This window comes from Symphodus melops (genome assembly GCF_947650265.1).
Source record: "Symphodus melops genome assembly, chromosome: 3".
In the NCBI taxonomy this organism is placed as follows: domain Eukaryota; kingdom Metazoa; phylum Chordata; class Actinopteri; order Labriformes; family Labridae; genus Symphodus; species Symphodus melops.
In genome coordinates, this window is record NC_136693.1 from 8,620,941 (window position 1) to 8,639,056 (window position 18,116).

General features: G+C 39.2%; 1 protein-coding gene across 4 annotated transcripts in view; it reads left to right on the forward strand.

Moving 5' to 3' along the window:
• Positions 1-18,116, forward strand: part of pcdh9 (protocadherin 9) — a 194,762-nt gene that overhangs the window by 13,736 nt on the left and 162,910 nt on the right. The window lies entirely within an intron of this gene.

An 18,116-nucleotide genomic window follows, 5' to 3' on the forward strand; every position in this document is an offset into this window, starting at 1 on the left:
AACTGGAAGTTCAATGGCCTCAGAGTTGTTCTCGATTACAGAAGTTAGGTTTATAGGCACTTGGTTGTCTCCTGAATACCTTTCAGTACAATTTGAGGGTAGAATGATTAAGCTATAATAGTTTATTTGTCCTGGAATAAACTGCTTACAAGTGTTACTGAACTCTGCAGAGACATCAAGGAGACTTCTAATGTGCTAAAGAGATTAAGGCTCCAAATAAAAGAAGCCCCTCTGAGAGGTCCCTCTTCATCCTTGCCACATTTTAGCCTCACGACATCTGCAGTCATAGCAGTCTACTTCGCAGGAAAATAACTTTTATGTTTAAAACAAATATGAATATGTGCTTGTGAAGAGGTGTGTACATTCTCTATATACACCCAAAGGACTGAAGTCAAGAGGTTAAAGTTGAGATCTGTGGCAGCATCTCAATAATAAAGATATTGCTATTAAAAGGATGATGTCCAAGCAAGTTCTAAAGCAATTTTTTATACAGTATGATATATTCTACAGAAGTTACATATGCTTTTTGCATCTTTTGATTTCATTAGAAGTATTGTGATGGGGTCAGCTATGAAGGATAATAAAAGAAAAAGAAAGAATGAAAACCCCTTGATAAAGCACCTATCAAGCCTTTTGTACAAGAGTCTGAAAACATAGCAATGATAACATTGAGGTCAGGGGAGTTTTTATGAAACGTTCAGAGATAAATGCAGGAATAACTACGACAACAAGAGATAAGGAGTCTTTAAGCAATATTTCTTTGCAAATCTGTTCTGAAAAGCTGACTTTAGTTTTTCAGCAAACACTTTGACTGCTCTAAATATGCTTACATATGCTACTTTCTCATATCTTTCCTTGAATTGACAGATGCTTTTGAACATAGTGCGCGTTGGCTGGAAGCTTCACTAAATTAGTCATCTGCCCGACGACGCTATTGCACTGAATTAAAATCAGGATCAGTCAGACACTTGAAGAGGGCCCAAGAGCTTGAGCCTTGCATTTTTTTTTCTCTCTCTTCTGCTGATGCACGCACGGCCATACTTCCTTTTAGTGACAGCGTAGAGTAGTTTCACTGACATTTTCCTCTGGTGTAATCTTCCTTAACCAGTTTCTAGTCACTCATACTTTCCCTTTTGGGAAAGAAATGAAGAAAGGTGAGTGCATTTCTTAGACTGAATCCCCAAATGCATTTGGCTCCAGACAAAGAGAGAAACTATTTCCATTTTCACCCTTAACAGCCCAGAATCCTTCAGGACAGCTGTGAGATATGCAGTGATGTTTTCAGGGAGGAGAGAGTCCATCTGCTGGCATGTATGTATAAGATCTTTATTGAAGCAAGGCGCTGTGGTAGCACCACTGGGAGCCTGAGGCAAATGTTATTTTTCTATTTCCCTTTTGTCAGTCTGACACATGCGACCATACGTAGAAAACGAAAAAGGAAAATGGCCCAAAGGTTACAAGAGTGAACTTTTGACCGTGAGGTAGCCAGGTCAATCCTTGGACAGAAAGGATAAATTAGACTGGGGGAGAGAAACCATCACTGAGGTACACTTTAGCAAGGCACTTAACCCCTGCTGGCTCCAGTGGGGTTGCTCAGTGGATGAGACAGTTGTTGAACTCGGAAGCTTCCAGGTGGAGATGTCTGAATTTGTATTAGTGTAGAGCAGGATATTTCAGCCGATGTGCCTTTGAATCAGTTTCTTAGACTACTTACATTTAAAAACATTAATAAGAAAAATAAATCCATATGTATTCCATTGTTTTGTTTTGTTTTTTTTTTTGTTTTTTTTTGCAAGATGTGATGGCAGAGGATAGAGATCTCACTGCTACTTGTTTGCCATTGATGCAGAAAACGTCATATTTAGATACAGTCCGTGGTGAATGTGTTACACGTTTCCACATGAATTCTCACAGGATGTGCGTTAGACAAAGAATACAGCCGTAAATAAGATTTCATGGGGATTTTGAAGGATTTACATTTATGACATAGCAATGAACATGCGGTTCAGCACGCATGATTATTACATTGAGCAGCTTGCTTCCAAAATTAGGCTCTCAGGTCATGAACTGGGGTTTATGAACCCGCTTGGATCACACATCATCACCTTTTCAGTTTTTCAGTCAAAAAATCCAAGACTGACTGTGTGCCCCTTAAATTCAACATGAAAAAAAAAAAAATCATTGCAGAGACACTATTGGGCAAACATGTAATGATATCAAAGTAACTCCAGCAGGTATCTCTTGTTCAAGATGAGAGCTTTAGCTGTCTTGGCATTAACACTGGGAGAGGTTTGATCCCGCTCATTGAACTGTGGTAGATCACAGAGTTAAGAATAAATTGTGTCCCATGATAAATTGGATGAGAAGCATTGATTAATTGGTGTTAGGAATAATTATATATTTCCTTAAATCTGTACTACTTCATTATTAGATTCCCTTCATCAGGACAACAAAGAGAAACAACACGTAGTGTGTGGACAGCGTGCGGTTTTCTCTGGAGCAAAGTACAATGAGAGATGAGTGAATTGGTAGACGTATAATACTCTACAGGGAGCTAATTAGACAAAAAGTTTTGATGTAGTGCTGCTGGAAGGATGTGTGTCAACCCACTCCTGTTCAATGTATAGACTGCAGATTTGTATTGATTGTACGCTTTGTCTTGTGCCTGAGGCATCAGCGTGCTACACTGTAAGCCTCGCGCCTCGCCTTTGTCTGGTGAGTTGAGCAGATAAGGGTTGTGATAAATCTGCCCGAGAATAAGCTGTCATAGAGGTGCCGCACATGGGAATATTTAACGCAAACATAAAATATGGCTTGTCTGTTGTTTTATTGTCGAGGGTATAAGAAATGGCAGTGTTTTAAAATACTCCCAGCCCTTTTTCTTTTTTTGTTGCACTTTCCTATCTCTGCAGCCTCTGCATTGCACAGAAGCTTACAGTCCTGCTCATCTTTGTCAGGGGCCACAGAGCGGACAGAAAAAAGGAAAAAGGAGAGATTCTTTGCACGGACTGGTGAACCAGCACCTTATCGCCACTCAGTAATATGCAGAGGTGTAAAACATTTGGCTGGCTTATTTAGATGAAATGATTTAGTCCTGGTTGTGCAGAGTTAGCGACAGGCCGAATCAAGAAGTGTGTTGGGGATGAGGAAGGAGGAGGTGAAAATTGGTTTCCACTATCTTCCTGCGCACATAGAGACCCAGCCTGTTTTTTTTTTTTTTTTTGCCTTTCTCTCTACAGACTCCCCTCTGACGATAATGTGCCCAGATAATGGATATATGCACCCAGATTTATTTTCTATTTCCTGCCACAACTGCTTTTCCTGGAATCTTTTTTTTTAAAATGTATGAGCTTTATGGCTGCTTTCAGCCAGGGCATTCAAAAAGCAGAGCTCCAATATCGGAGCAAGTATAGGGAACATTTGCCAGGCAAAAAATAGCAGAAGATGTTCCTTAAAGGGCGGCGACTTTTACTGTAACATATACAAAGTATCTCAAATGCAAGCTTATATATGAAGGATGGGAAACTTTATCAACTCTTTTGCACGGACTGGTTTTTTTTTTTATCCCTCTCAGAATCCGATTTTTCCTTTTCAATAAAACTCTTTCTCTGTTGCTGGAGTGGACTTTGTCAATGTGCAGAAAAAAATAAGTCTTAAAATGTCTCCATGAAAACAGAAAATTAAAGTTTAGTTTTGCTAAAGCATGTGTGGCAGTCTAGTGACAGACTCACATGATAAATTCAAACACTACAGCTCCTTGTTAGCCCCTATGTCCCCCTTTCCTTCAAATCTTTAAAAAGTCATTGCTCTGTCTGTCATGTGACATGTGACCCCGCTTCATGATTGTTAGGGTGGTGCAATGTCCCAGAAACCCGCCTGGCCTCTGTCCTATTAACAATGAGGTTCCTTCACCACCGCTGACTCTGGACGGCCGTTGCCGTAGGCCATACATGACATGGAATTCCCCATGAATGGAACGTGTGTATGTGTCTGTGAGTGTATATGTGAGTGTGATGATGGGACTTAATTCCCTCAACACTTATTCAACGCCACTCTAAGCCGTTCATCCATACAGATCAGTGGCGGCCTTGTTATTGTTCATATCTCCTCAGTAGAAAGTGTGTGTACTGTATGTTTGTGCATGTGTGTGTCCACTTATTAATAGCCCAGCCTCTGGGATAATCATATTGAGAGCAGGACAGAGGGGATTTAAAGAAACACAGAGGGCAGATTGGACTGATTAATATCTTAGAGGAATGTGTCCTTTGATCCTATGTTTATTTTGTCATTAGGAACACACAGTTTGGAGCTATGTCTGTCCTACTGACAAGGAAGGGCATTATTGATAGGTGATTGCCCTGTGGCTTGTGAAGAATATATTATCCTGATGTGCTGCTTATTATGATTTATAAGGACAACACTCCTGATGATGTAGTTGTGCAGAAAAAAAACATGAATTTCTTCAGTATAACAAGTGTTACTGAGACAGAGACGAAGACTCAAATAAATAGCATACTTCTCTGTAAATATCTCACCATATTGGCTGAACCTTTTTCTTTATCATATGACATCATAAAGACTGTATAGAGTGTTGCTAGCTGAGTGTAAGACCAAACTCAGAGAAGGCAGGGGTCAGTTTGTCACTTGCTATTTCTTGCATGAGCACCCACACGCACCCGCACCCACACACACACACACACACACACACACACACACACACACACTCTCAATGATTAATTTATGTTTTCTACAGTCCTTACTTGGCCACCCCATTATCACACCAGTACTCTGGTTAACCTATTCTCTATATGTGTCAGCTGCCTATTAGCCGTATGTTTCGCGCCTTTTTGACCCAAAAGTGACCTGATTTGCAACATTTAGACCAACTTTGAGATTGACACTGGAGGCTGTGAATAACCATCGGTTGCCATTAATACCACAGTCTTGTAGCCTGAACGTGACCTGACATGGGTTTCAAGATATGCTTTCAAATTTCTTCGAGGAAATCAAGGTCCCCAAAGGATAAATCCAACTTAACGTTGATATTCCCACTAATGCTACCAGCAGGTAGACATTTGTTAGGCTCCTCTGGTAAAAAATATCCTCTACAAGATTTATATACATACAGTACATAGGGTTAGGGGAAACATGTTTAATTAATCCTGATTGATCTCGCAATCTTCAAATATCCTAAAGTGCCAAAGAGGTTTAGAATGTGTATTTTACAGTATCCCATAAGATATTCAATTGGACATTTACCAACATTTGTCTAGTGTCATTGTCAGTATATTAGCATGCTGTTATAGTATTTTAATGAAGTACGCCTACCCCTGTGTCCAGCACTGCCTCACCCTGCTGCTTTCATAGCTGAAGACTCTTGTTAGGTGAGAAGTGTTTTTTATTTCTAATTCTTGAAGTCGATTTCCCTGATTAGCTGAGTATCATCCAACAACTCTAAGACTTATTAAAAATGTGCCATTCAAAGTTACAGAATGCTTTTTTTTGTTTAATGATTAAAACTTCATTTTTGAAAAGTCAAATCCCAACAAAAGAAAATGTAAAACATTTTAAAGTATCCTCATTGTAATGAAAGCTTGGTATATCCCTTTAAGTTGTGACCTTTCAGTTCTGCAGAACTCTTTAGTTTAAAAGAAAAAATATAAAGCTTCATTTGATGTCTGAGCTGTCTGTTCTGCACCTGGGTGTTTGCATCAGAGCTTCACAAGAAGGCATCCTTTCTTCTTCTTGTGTGTGCATGTGATGTGTGTGGGTGGGTGTACGTGTGTGTGTAGGTGCGTGTGTGTGTGTGTGTGTTTGTGCGTGCAGAGGGGCTGTGGAGAGGTCACTGACTTAATAGAATAATGGACTTGAAAACAGTTGTATTTTTGTCAAAAAAAAAATGGTTGAATTGAAGTCACTGACTTGGAAAACCAGTCAAACCGTCAACAGACCCTTAAGCTAAAAAGGAAATAGCAACAAGTATTTGCTAATCAGATGATAGCTTCTTCCATAGTTTCTCATTGTACCGATGATCGGGAAGCAAAGGTTTGTATTAAGTTTTTCAATTCCTCAGGCTTCAATGAATGCCATCTCTAATTTTCGGCGAAGATCTGGCCTTGAAGGCCCTGGTAAAATCAAGCACAAACAATCAATCCCAGCCAATCTCTTGAGGCCTTAATGGACTTGGAAAGAATATTAAGAGGTTTTGTCTGCAGAGAAGCTTTCTGCCACAGCAGTCGTCCCTCAGCTAATTTGTGTTTGTGTGCCAAGGGAGGCCACACACTGGGACTGCTGTAACAGGCTCTCAGTCCTACTTTCTGCAGAGCTGCTGCCAGGCCAACAAGCAAACACACACACAAAACACAACCCCCCCCCCCCCCCACACACACACACACACACACACACACACGGCTGCAATTTTGTTCACCCACAATCACACACAAACACTAAACGGGCGTCATTATGCATTGAATCAACCCTTTTCAGCCAATAGCATAAATTTCAACAAGATATTTCTGACTATTGAAACCATTATTGACATCTTTTGTGTTAGTGTATTTCATGTTGGGCTTTTGTGTCAAATATGAGATTGTCCATGATGCTTATTATTTAGGGAGAGTTGCTGCAATGTGTTTATTCAGTGAGACAGAGAGAGAGAGAGAGAGAGAGAGAGAGAGAGAGAGAGAGAATGAGAGGGTTGCATTTTGGGATGCCAGGCTGAATGTGGGGTAACCATGAGAATGTGGGACCAGTGCCCAATCCCTGGGTGGCAATCCAGTAGTAAATCTGCCTGTGGTTGCCACACAATGCTAATGAAAACTAAACACCACCCTCGAAGTGCCACCACGTCTTAGCCTTACCTCCCTGTTTAGCATAAGAAAAATCAGCAGCGAGGAATCTAATTAACACGGGCTATTGTGGACCTCCTTCCCCTGGTTATGAGCTTTTCTGCGTGGTGTGAGATGAGGCCTGGCTTACGATTCTGACTTAATACTAGTCTGACATTTGTTTTTGTTTTTTTCATCCTTCATCCCTCTGTTCTTCTCTCTGTCAGTATTCATTTTCTAGCTCAGCTTGAGTGCAGGGACGAGACCACAGGCTACCTCAGACACAAGCACTTCCACTCATACATGTATGGTTTTCCCATCCGATGACAAAGAAGAAGCTGCTTTGCCATTATTTTATTTCATATTCTTCTCCTTGCCTTTGTATCTCCCCCTCCCTTAAACACACACACACACACATGCACACACACTCGGCTTCCTCTCTCTTGATTTCTAAATTTCATGCCCATATTTCTCTCTCTGTCTCTCCCCTGCTGCACTCACTCCATTCTCCCCTGTGTTCCTCAATCTTCCGTCTTTTCAACATTCGGCAATTCCTCCATTCCTATGTATTTCTCATATTGGTCTATTATTTATGTCTCAATTTCCAACATTCACAATCTGCCTGTCAATTTCACCTCAACAACACTCTCTCCTCCTCCATCCTTGTTTGTTCGGAGGAAACATTTCAGTGTTGCAATTTAGCCATATTCCATGCTTTCTGCCTCCTCTACCTTTCAATATGCACTTACACAAAGTATATAACACAGTATATAACTGTTTGATTTTACCCACCTGAACCTTCCTCTCTAAGTGGCTGCTTAGCCGGCTGCCAATTTAGAGTTTAACCTCAGGAGAGAGAGGCTATTGCCAGAGAGGCAGATGGTCAGAGGCGGACGCAAAAGATGCTGGGAAATAATCCTTTAACCTACACTGCCCACTCTCCCATCCTGTCCGGTCTCTATGATTATTTCCGTGGTTTTATGAGTGAATGAGAGCAAGGGCCAAAGATACAGAGAGGGAGAGAGACTGGAAAGTATGAAGGCTATGTGGGTGTGTTTGCAGGGTGGCAGCAGCAGAAACCTACTTCACAAATCTACCTGCATATTTCAAAGCCCTCATGCAATATTGCTTCCCAGTCTTCAGCTGTTGTCTGCTGCAGCCGCTCTCACCAATTTTCTGCCTCATTGTCATTCATGTGCAATCTGTTTGTTTGGCTAACCTCGTCGCTTTCAGACCATCAGCCCAGCTACTCCATGTCCGTGTGTCACTGAGTCCATTTTGCACTATAGCTTCTGTGTTATCTGCATCTCCTTGGTGATCCACTCATTTTGGCTTGTTTCAAAAAAAAAAAAGTTCTGCAGAAAAAAACAGGCCCCCATTTTTTTTTCTAACAAGCTCAAGGCCTCCGCAGCTCCTTGTGGTGTAAGTCTGCACAAACGATTAAGCATGGAACAATAAAACCTTCCAGGAGGTCTTACAATTGCACAATTGCTTTATTTCCTTTCCCTCAGTAGGAGGATGCCCACATATAGTGTTTCATTTTTCACTGACAAACAGTAGTCGTGCTTTATTGTGTGAGACAAGCCTTACCTTACCTCTAACTCTTCACTGATTAAAGGAATGATATATTTCTGCTATTTCCAATGCATGTGTCCCAGCAGGGAACCTCTTCATTGTTCATCAAGCACATGCAGAAACACTCTAATCTGTTCCTTTTTTTCCCCATCATCTCACTGTTTCTAATTAGCATCTGTAAGAATAATTTATGTATTCTACTTGAAGTATGTATTTGTGCTTTAGCTTATATATATATATATACACACACACACACACACACACACACACACACACACATATATATATATGACGTTTTAAATGCTTTTGCACTGTCAGGATGCAAGAATAATTTATGTATTCTACTTGAAGTATGTATTTGTGCTTTAGCTTATATATATATATACACACACACACACACACACACACACACACACACATATATATATGACGTTTTAAATGCTTTTGCACTGTCAGGATGCAAGAATAATTTATGTATTCTACTTGAAGTATGTATTTGTGCTTTAGCTTATATATATATATATATATATATATACATACACATTTATATACATACACACACACACACACACACACATATATATATATATATATATATATATATATATATATATGACGTTTTAAATGCTTTTGCACTGTCAGGACGCAATACTAAAGACTGACACTTAACTAACACAGCGACATGTTTAAATAATAATAGAAGAACCAGTTTTGCATAAAGCTCCTGATATTCTTTTAACTTCATACTAAAAGAGTTTAAAAAGTCCTGTTAGAGCCCAAAATGTAAAAACTACCCAAAATGTTATCAACAAAAATGTCACAGTTATTACATCTTTGAAAAGTATAAAGTTACATTAAATAGGGTTGTTTTAGTGTACTGGTGTAGGCGCCAAATTTTTTTTGTTTTACTGTAGTTTTCTCTTTCTGAATGAAAAAAAGTACTATGTTTAATGGCACCAGTGTGATTTTCCATGCCTATCTTCAACTTTACAATAGATTATTATTATCCCTCTATGAGCATTCAGTTTCAAAGCCACATCCTAGAGCTGCACTTATTTACTCTGCCATATTATTAATGCTGCACTAGTTCTGCTCTGCTCTGCCGCTCATGTCAGAGCGTGTATGGTTTCCAATGGTAACTGGGCAGGATAAGAGGATGAAAGGCTCATTATAACCCCACTGAGTGAAAATTAGCCCCTCTCTCTCAATAGTGCACTAGCCTCTCCTTCAGTGGACAGTCCTACATATCTGTTGTCATGATAATAGACCTCTTCTGTGCGAGTGGGGAGGCCATTTTCCACTGTACAGGTCTCTCTAAGGCTGAGGATGTTCAGTATGCTAGAGTGAGTTATTTTGTGCAGGTTTGTGTGTTTGTCAAGTTCTTTCATCGCAAGAGTATGTGTCCACGTTAGTAGCAAAAAAGCCCAAGTGTAATTATAGTGCAAAGCTAAGAGTGACTGCAAACTCATGGGATGATCCCTCATCCCCTGCTGTTGGCATGCGGAACATCAAGTGGGTGCTGTTCACATCATGAGCTTTGCCTTAAAATGCAGACAGTCCTTTGTTTTTGTGTTGGAGGCATATAGGGTTGGACTCTGTGTTAATCTTAAGGCTTTTCTACCTCAGTTTTTCAGGAAAAAAAAGTCATTAAATCTTGTATAGAGAGGTTCAAATTTCCTTGGGAATAGCAATACTTCTGGACTTGGGTGGCTGATTTATGCAGGTAGAGTCATGAAGTCCCTGCACTCACACGTGCTGAAATAACATAGCTCACCCTATTCTCGCCACCATTTCTCCTCAACAGTAACTACTTACAGTACATTACGGTTCCACACAGGTGTCCTGCGTGTAATCGTATTTTTTAGAATGTAACACAACCAAATGAAAAAACAGAAAGTCTTCCATTCATGTTTTAATTCTCTGAGGCATCAAAGAGAAAATTTATTTCTCTCAAAAAAGTTGTTCAACAAAGTAAGAAAATGTACTACATTGATGTGCCACAAAAGCAATGACCAGTTGTTTGCCCAATACATTTGTTTAAATACATAGTAAGTTCTGCCTCTGACAGGGTCACCTCAATCCATTCCCTTGGACACACAACTACATGACAATATCATTCTCTCCACTGGAGTGAGCGTTCGTCCTCATCAATCACAGCATGTGCATCACAAATTCATTTTGTTACATACAGGGGAAAAATCCTGCTCTTAATGTTCAAAAGCCTCCTAGCCACACTTACTTTCATTACTGTGACAAATAACTTTGTGAACACGAAATAATGTGTTGTTAAAAATAAATCAAACTTCAGAACAGACTATTCTGTACTGCTGAGTGTTTAATTATTGTCATTATCAGAATGCTATAATCCTGTAAAATAATGCGATACAAATCCCTTTTTCCTAATATAAATCGGCCATTCCCTGGAATGGAGGAAAAAGTTCACTTTGAGTCTGACTGTAGGCGAGATATGTTCTTCTCATTCAATAAGAGAGTCACTGTAAAGCTCTGACAATTTGGTTTTTCCTCGCTTATGGTAAAAGTTGTCCACCTTGTGCAAAACCTCCTCTGTCCCTACAGTAGAAAGTTGTAAACTCCATGAATTACAACATTGTACTCTACAAAGGCATCAGTGTTCTTTGCTCCACGTGAAAACAAACAGTCAGTTAACACAATCAGGAGGGAGTTATCTCCTTTGGACTTTACCTATAACTGACTTGTTTTGTTTGTGAAAAAAGATGCTCACAGGATTAAAAAGAAGTCAGACCCAATACGACTTTACTCATTATTAGTCTGCAAGAAATACCCAACTGTTCCAAAATAGCAGTCAATGATTTATGAACTCAGAGTATTCTCAGTATGGGGAATTCTCACCAGAATCATCATCAATTATTCTAAGAAATAGAATTTTAAACTATTTTTGGTACAACCCAATAAAAACCACCTCTCTGAAGTTTTACTTTAATATTACACACTTGCTCTGGGATATTTGAGCTTCACCACATCACCAATGAAAAAGACTTCATTGCCGTAAAATTGTTTTTAAAAAAAAGAAATTAATTTGAACAATGAGGCAAAACAAGTTAAAATTGGAAATACCAAATGCTTTTAGTAATTTAATTAAATAAACAACAAGTGAGCACTTTGAGCTCCTGTAGAGAATGTGATCAATGATGCAGTAGATTTTTGCTCAGATGGTCGTGGTTACACTTTTGTTATTATAGTAGAGTGTACATTGAGGTGATGCAGTTATTTATTACTGTGCCCATGTCATCTTAGGTGACTGGCAGTGGTGCTGTTATATTTGCAAAAGTGAGAGAGTGTAACTGACAACAGTGCTATGTCAAAGTGACTTTTTTTTTTGTATTATCGTCATGTAGTGTTCACCTTTCTATGCACTACCATAAAAATAGAAACCATAGACTTCATCACACTCCACCAAGCCACAACATTTTACCTTTTTGACTGTGTCTTTGCAGGTTTGCAGTTTCTCTGCTTGTGCTCATTTGTGTGACATTTCTATATCTGTAAATAACTAACTCGATACAATAGTGTTTTGGTATGACTGCAGGCCAACAGTATGTGTGCTTATAAGACAGTTGCTGACAGATTGTTTCAATTGGGGTTTCTTACTTCCCTGTGACATAAATCATGAGAACCTCCACTGGATTTTGTCAGGGCCAGGATCTAGGAACCAAAGCAGACAGAAGAAAATAAAGTCTGTTACTGTATTCTAATGTACATATACAGCGGTAAAAGAGACAAGCCATGTTCATACCCACTCTTGCTCCTAAAACAATAAATATACAAGATGTAAGTTAGCTTACTTTACCATGATTTTAACAATCACTCTTAACAATTATTTTCAAGGGACCCAAAGGCAGCTTGAGACAGACGTTACTACTCTTGGTTGAGGAAAGGGAAGGATTACATAAGCTAAAATACAGCACCTACCCTGCAAGGCAATTGTACACAAGGGGAAAGGTGGGGCAAGAGGACTCACGAACAAACTATCAGATTATGTTTGGTAAATCAGAAAAACTAGGCAATTCAAAGATAAAGGTTTTTTTTTTTAAGGTGACTAGTTTTGGTAAACTCTCCCATACTTCATACATCAGAAGCAAATCCTACTTCCAAATTTGGCTTTTCTGTGATTATAAAAAAATCAAAAATAAGATAAACAGGGCATGAAATAGGAGTCCAATAAACAATCAAACAATTCAAGGAACACAAGGTTTTTTCCATCAGCCTCAGAATGAATAAACTGCAGTAAAAAAAAAAAAAAAGATAAATAAAACATAAAGCACTTTGCAGACTTTTCCTCTGCTTGTTGTTAACCTTGTTTTCTTGTTATGACCGGCTAAGACACTTCTCTGTTTGAGCTCTTCTTTTTAATCCCTTTAAAACTTACAGTTTGTTTTCTTGGAATATATTCATACTACAGTCAGTCCAAATGAATTGACTTCATAAAATCCCACCGCAATTATACTTAATTCATAATTAATGCAGAGCAGACTGGGGACCTAATTTACACTTGCACATTGTCAGTTTCCCTGCATGTGCTTGTCATTCTGCATAAGAGTAAACATGGCTTGCTTTGGAAAGAGGGTGGCATCGCCCCACCATTACCGAGGCTCTTGGGAGAGGTGCACTGTGGCACACAATTGTGCCATGAGATGATAAAAAACAAAAGAAATGATCTGAACACCCAGTCACTCCAAACAAAGGCAGGTATGCACAGCAGTGTTAACAGTAGGGAGTATCATTTCATTGTGTTGTAGTCAGCATTGTTTATCATCGAGCAACCTCTGAAATATTACTGATGCCTTCACTTTGAGTGAGAAAACAAAGACTTTGCTCATCTGCAAGTCAGATCAGTAGAGCGTGTGATTATAACAAGGCCTGAATACATGCACACACATGTTCACATGTATGTGAGGGAGTGTTCATGAGCTTACATCTGCTCACACACGAGTTGGATTAAACTTTTTATCTGTTTGAGACTGGGTGTCTTCGTCAGTCTTTAGGAGTGTCATGCTGAGATAGTGTGTCTCTTGATCTTTGTTGTTTGTGTTGTGTTGGGGAGCCATGTTGTGTACAGTGGTGTTTCTGATCGGGTTTGACATGCTGCAGCCGACGTGCACAGACGGAGGCTGCTTTGGAGAACCACAGAGTATTAGTCCAATCACAGCACTGGCAGTCAAGCTGACATTCTGAATTTGTTATTCTCCTTTATTCAATCTCCGACATTCACTCGCATCCTATCCATGATCCACCTCCGTTGGATCAGACTGATGTGCTCGCAGACTGTGACAGGCCTGCGCTCTGAGTTGTATATGTGCATTGTGTTTGCTTCGGAACTGTAGTGCAGTCAGAGAAAATGACAAAACAGGTTTGAATTGGAACAGAGTTAGTGGAAAACAAGGAATTTGTAAGGACATTTGCTTTTCATTTTCTCCAAGCAAACTTCTGACCTAAACATCTCCTCTCTACATCAGTTTACATGCCATGCGGTGTTTACAATACATCACATTGGAAGAAGGGTTTACAAGTACAAGTGAGCCTAACAAGAAGCTTTATAACTAAGTAAAATGCACCTACTGTGTGGAAATAATTTCATATTATGATACAAAACAGATCTCAAATTACCAGGCATTAACTGTAGTTGAACCAAGAAGCTTCATTTCTTTCTGTCCCTACATGGTTTTCATTTAAGCCACAGAGACTCAAGTGTAAAAAGAAAGATGTTGAATGTAACTATTTTTCTTCCTTTGGCATTCAGGGCAAAAATAATAACATTTATTTATTATCATTATTGAATATTTCTACCCTCAGAAGCTTCAATCTGAATAGAAAATAGGGCAGTTTCAGCCCATTTCTGACTTTTTAATTTGAGTACGCTGTCTTTAAACCGTAGGTACCCAAGGCTTTATGACCCAGAAGCATCTTTTGTGACACTAAAAAATTAATTCAGCCCATTTTTGTGTGCATGTTTTTCCACTGAGACCCCCAAAGATAAGGCAAACTCATCTGCTGACATGTGAAAAAGTCACACCTGTAACCCACTTAACAGAAATATTCAGCAGACCCACAACAAAGTCCATGAGCTTTTGGAAAGTATTACCCCCCGGAGCAGGGACCTTTTGGGGAAAAGTGAGCCTCCAGGGTGTGAGGCTTTCACAGCTATTGCTTGAGGCTCAAACATATTGTAATCCCTCATGTTGCTATATACGTAATGTTGCATTCAGATTCAGCTTCAGAGCAGTATCAGTTGGTCCTCTAAGCAACTACCTTTTCATAAAATTGAATTTTGTACACCATTGGAAAAGAGTTGGTTCGATCATGATTAAGCTGCAGAGACTGCCCATCCATTTACCATACCATACCAGACAGACAGACAGACAGACAGACAGACAGACAGACAGACAGACAGACAGACAGACAGACAGACAGACAGACAGACAGACAGACAGACTAGATTACATTCTGCTGATATATATGCAAGGTGATTGGACAATTAACACCTAACCCCAAGTGCTTCCCGCTGCTTCTTCAGTGGTGAATGAATGCATATAATATGATGAGTTAATACTGATGGACATTTTACATGACACCCTCTGCCATCAGTGTGTAAATGGAAAGCTGAGCTGCGGTGTAAAAGAAATCAGAAAAGTAGAAAAACGCTAATAAAAGAGCATTTTCAATGTTGCCATATCTCTACAATGTAGGTGCAATGTGCAAAGTTATCATGGTAAATTGGGAAATACTCCACAAGAAAAAAACAAAATCAGGTGTTTCCTATTTGACACTCTCAGCACACTAAAACATGGTTTTGATAACATTGAACAAGTCAACAGTTAAATGAAGCTCAAGATAGTAAATGTTTTCTTTTCAATCCTCTGAAACCTTGAAATCCTTCCCTAACCTAAGCCAACATATTTTTGTTGCTAAACCACATGTTGGACCTGGGATATGGTGTCAAGTCCTGCATGCTTTTTCTTCAAACTGTAATTGTAGTACTAAAGTGTTATTTCAAGGAGACATGGTAACCTATTCCTTCTCATGTGCTTGCCCTTTCCTGCCTCTAGTAGTACTTGAACCGAAGTGGTGTCTCATGTGGGAAGTTTCAAATTTCTATTTGTAATCATCTGTTTGGTTCTAATCAGAGGGTAGAGGCAGAGTTGTTTTAATTTCATTACCACTCGTTATTTTTAGCTCGGGTGCTTGTGATCCTTCTGGTTCATTGCAAGAGTTTGACAAGTCCTATTATTCACACAGACACTCATCCTCCGAGTCTGTACTTTTCAAAGCAAACCTCCCCTGCTTCTCATCACACACACATTTGAACAGCTGGATATAAAGGTAGCTTGATGTTGTGATTTTACAAGCTAACTCCTGCTATGAATACCTGGAGAATGATCCATCCCACAAGGAAATTCAAAGTTGTACAATTGAAACTAAATAAAGTAAAAAAATAATAAAATCAACTAGATTGGATCATAATTAAGACTGTTATAAAGCAAATTCGACAAATGTTCAAAAATTAAATGACTATATTTTGTGACTCACTCGTCCCATTTAAAGTTCAGCTATTTAACTATCTACAGCCTTTGGATATGAGGATCAATGACACTCATCTGTTAAGAAAATCTAATGCAATGTATAACTTTAAAGCCAAATAAACCAGCTGACAACTGTTCAGATGGCTCATTTTTGTATAACCAACTAACAACTTTAAAAGTGTAAAAAAGAACATTGGACATTGATGACTTCTTGGTTGTTATAAGCCAAGCTAACAAGCTAAGCTAATAGGCTATCTTTTACATGATAGAATCATTTTCTTTCCCGTACACACAAGTGATGGGGTTATTTTTTATTGACAAGCTCATCTATAATTGATTCGTTTTTGTACGTATTAAACACTTCATTGTTTTCCTTATACTTTGATTATCCATGAATAAATGACCATACATGCATCTGGTATTAATTCAATCCTTACTAATATTTTTTTTGGCTATCATGGTTGTTTTGATATTGAGAACCAAAAAGGGTCTAACTATATTTCCTCAACACTCCAGATGTCTTGACAAATCATATCTGTGGAAATACTGGCCTAGATCTAGGAGAATAAGAAAACTGAGCATCCACACCAATTTAAACGCTCTTCAGATGATTGATATGGCAACATCACAAGCACTAATGCAAAGCCCCAGAGGCTTTGAAATCTGTTTCAAATACATGGGCGGGACGTGGCCATTGAACAGGGGGGGGGGGGGTCTGGCACAGTGTAGTCCCGAGAGAAAACATTTTATTTGTATGAGCATGTGTTTGACTGTGTCTTTGCACGTATTCTGTCTGTACATGCACGGCCAAGAACAGACACAAGTGAGTCACAAGTTGGAACATACACATGCAGCAAGAGCACAAGTTAACGGAAAAGATCAGTGGGGGGGGGGGGGGGGACACAAAGGTGACCAGGGTGTCATCGATTGCTACAGGGATGGAGAGATGTGTTCCGAGCTGCGAGGCGAGTCAAGACGAGGCAAAGCTGTGTGCCGCCGGCCCTTTTTGTGCCTGATGACTCGCAGCTGATGTCTTATCTTCGCCAGTCAACACTGAGGATTGAGTGTGTGCACTGGGGGGGGGGGGTTGAAAAAAAAAAAGAAATAAAATCAGTTATCTTGCCTTGTGATACAACAGATGCTACAGATTTGTAGCAGAGCCTCAGGATTTCTCCTCGGTATCACTTTACATCAAATATAAATTGAGACAGAGGGAGTGGTAGAAAATGTAGGAGAGGAAGTAAGTGCTTTTAATTTGTTGGCAGTTGTACTGGATCAAGTGTAAGATGCTAACATATGTCCATCATATCAGCTTTTCACAGCTTAGTTTGTTGTTCTCTAGAAATAAATATTGATTTTAGTTAACTTGGATTATGTTTACAAAATTATATTCCAGTAGAAGAGTGTTTTTCTTGCACTTGGTCTGTCAACACTGTTTCATCATATCCATTGTGTTTAGATGTAGTAGACAATGTTTTTTTCTGGACAACTGTTTAAACTTGAGAGCATCGTTTAAACACTAAAAGACAGATAAATATAATTAAGTCCACTCCAGGGATGGTGACATGTGCAAGAGGGAGAGAAAGGTGTGTGAGGCACGCATTCACTTTATTGACTGTTAATCTCTTCAACGCTCGGTTAAGTAAGCTGTGTCGCATGGGGACACAAACCCTTTTTTTTTGAAGGGACAATGTACTAACTGAATGTGTTGCTCCAGTCTGAAGAGAAAAGTGCTAAAAATAGATTTAGACTGGACAACTCTACGAGGTTAGACATCAGAATTTTAGAAAGCAATTTCATGATGCCTCAACCTCATAACCAGAAAGTAACATGTTTCAAAACAATGAACAATACTGTCTGTGAATTAGTTTCGTAAGTTGCCTCAGATAAGATCAGATTGATGTTTCACTGGTTGGTGAGAAATCACCCTTTTCAATTTCCACTTTTTGGTTAGATTTCATTGAGCGATAGAAAAGTTTGACAAAGTGTGTGAAGGTCTGGGTAATATATTTCAAAAACTATAAAAGTGAAAATAGATCTTTGTTAGTCCGTGCATGTTTTGAAGAATATTTGTGTGGAACAAGCACATGACTTTTTTTGCTGCAAAACAAATCTGTGTAAGAGTACTGGCTGGAGACATCGCCTACATAGCATG